This window comes from Apium graveolens, unplaced genomic scaffold (assembly GCF_009905375.1).
Source record: "Apium graveolens cultivar Ventura unplaced genomic scaffold, ASM990537v1 ctg9093, whole genome shotgun sequence".
NCBI classification, from domain to species: Eukaryota; Viridiplantae; Streptophyta; class Magnoliopsida; order Apiales; family Apiaceae; genus Apium; species Apium graveolens.
The window spans coordinates 1-2849 of record NW_027421728.1 but is presented as its reverse complement, the minus strand read 5'-3'; the positions used below and the strand labels follow the sequence as shown (position 1 = coordinate 2849).

Sequence of the window (2849 nt, the reverse complement as noted above, 5' to 3'; positions counted from 1 at the left end):
GAATAATTCTCGTAGGCTGTAGTACACGAGGTATGGAGCAAAAATTGAGGCGGCCCGATTTATGGATAAATTTTTTATAATTTATCCCTATGGATTTATTGAAAATGCGGTTCGCGTTTATTTGGGGATGTCCGTAAGTGAATCGGGGCTGAAACGAATGGAACTAGGTTTCCGAATAATTCTCGTAGGCAGTAGTACACGAGGTATGGAGCAAAAATTGAGGCATACCGATTTATGGATACTTTCATAATTTATCCCTATGGGATTTATGAATTGCTATTAATGTTTATTTGGGGTCATCCGAGGAAAGTGAAACGGGGCCGAAACGAATGGAACTATGTATCCGACTAATTCTCGTAGATAGTATATACACGACGGTATGGTGCAAAAATTGAGGCAGCCCGTTTTCTGGATATCTTTTCATAATTTATCCTATGAATTTATGAAATTGCATTCGCGTTTATTTGGGGTCGTCCGTAAGTGAATCGGGGTGAAAAGAATGGAACTCGGTTTCGAATACTTCTTGTTGGCGTACACGAGGTATGGTGAAAAAATTGAGGCGGTCCTTTTTGATGGATATCTTTTCATAACTTATCCCTATGGATTTATGAAATTACATTCGCGTTTATTTGGGGGCGTCCGTAAGTGAATCGGGGCTGAAACGAATGGAACTAGGTTTCCGAATAATTCTCGTAGATAGTAGTACACGAGGTATGGAGCAAAAATTGAGGCGGCCCGTTTATCGATATCTTCTAATAATTTATCCCTATGGATTATGAAATTGCATTCGCGTTTATTTGGGGTCGTCCGTATGTGAATCGGAGCTGAAATGAAGGAAACTGGGTTTCCGAATAATTCTCTAGGCAGTAGTACAGAGGTATGGAGCAAAAATTGAGGCAGCCCGTTTTATGAATATCTTCTAATAATTTATCCCATGGATTTAAGAAATTGCATTCGCGTTTATTTGGGGTTGTCTGTAAGTGTATCGGGGCTGAAATGAATGAAACTGGGTTTCCGTATAATTCTCGTAGGCAGTACACGAGGTATGAAGCAAAAATTGAGGTGCTCGTTTTATTGATATCTTTTCATAATTTATCCCTATGGATTCATGAAATTGCGTTCGCGTTTATTTGGGGACGTTCTTAAGTGAATCGGGGCTGAAACAAATGAAACTAGGTTTCCGAATAATTCTCGTAGGCTGTAATACACGAGATATGGAGCAAAAATTAAGGCGGCCCTATTTATGAATATCTTTTCATAATTTATCCCTATGAATTATGAATATCTTCCAATTCCTCTTTTAACCTGGATTGGAAATATGAGCAGAGAGGGATGTAGGTAGTGGTGAAAATGAGAGAGGAAGTGGAGGTGATGATTCAATTGATTATTTCAGTCGAATTGCTGTTATGTTGTTGTTGATTTTGCAGGTATTGCCGTGTAAGCAAGACCAACTCAGCAAACCGTTACAAATTTTGTCAGGACTGACGGGAGTAAATCAACGCAAATTTTTTGAGAGTACTTTCATTAGCTGACTTAAAACTTTTTTTTACTTAGTAACTCAATTGCAAGTTACTATGTATAAAGTGATGAATTATTCATTTAACCCAATGGTAAGTGGCACACTTTGACTGTGACAACACAGCAACACTTGTATATAAATTTTTAAAAATACAAGAATTACACATTTGTACTTCCAGAAACATAATACAGTATGATTATTTTTTTTAAAACTGCAGGCAGGTCGATACACCTGCTTTCTTAAATTCCAACATATATGGCGAGGTGCAGGAAGAAAAAGTAGGCACACATTCTACCGTCACTGTCACTGGCGAGATAAAGTCACCTGGCACAGGGCCTCAAGCTCCAAATCCTCACGGAGTTGCAACATTTTCCTTTGCTAGAGGTGCAATTTCATCACCTTCAATTCCGGGTTCACTCCCAGCTGCCCCCAAACTTAACAACACTCCTCCCACTTCTTTGCAGGTCCCTGTGCAATGTCAAAAGTTACTTCTATTAACAGCGAGTTATGACTCCAGTTTCATGGATCACTTTATTCAGTAATTTTAGTCAAATGTTTTGCAGAAGTGCATTTTTATGCTAACCTTCCATGATAGATCTTGAGCCATGCAATTCATGATCATCTTGGTTAAAGATGAAGTTCTATAAGTTGTTATTGCTTTTTTCACAGTTGTCACAATTGCCATGACATCTGCGGGATCAACTGTTTCACACTGGAAACAATACAATATATGTAGATTGAGCATCGGTTTACATTAAATTTGGAAACAAAATCATCTGGTTGTTTGACGTAAAAGGAGGTTCTTACTTCAACATTAAAGGCTCCCATCTGAAACCCTGTATAACCTTCTTTGACTGTATCCACTAGCCCACCAGTTGATGCAACTATGGGTACCTGCAGTGGATGGTTAAATGTTACATGATTGCAGTCGATACAAATATAATGTTATGTTGGTGGAGATAATTTCAGGTTTATCTTACTGTTCCATAGCGCATTGCATGCAACTGGATGAGACCACAGGGTTCAAATCTACTAGGAACAATCATAAAATCAGCCCGGCTGTGATCATATGGGCCAACGGAACATTAAACTTTGCCACTCCTCTGGCCTTGTCTGGGTATAATATCTCCAACTGCTCGAGCTGCTCTCCATTTGCTGTTTCCAGTCCCCTGAGTAATGCGATAAAACAACCATCAGTAAAGAACTTCTTACTTGTTTGAATTATAAGCTAATGAGGTTCGGCTCAAATACTTCAAAATGCTTACTAAAACTATTATCTGTACTTCCTCGTCTATGAATCCAGAGATAGCTGTTGCAAGAATATCAGATC

General features: G+C 38.7%; 1 pseudogene; it reads right to left on the bottom strand.

Annotated features, from left to right (window-relative positions):
• Positions 1-1629: 1629 nt before the first annotated feature.
• On the bottom strand, positions 1630-2688 carry LOC141705595 (granule-bound starch synthase 1, chloroplastic/amyloplastic-like; annotated as a pseudogene).
• Positions 2689-2849: the final 161 nt, after the last annotated feature.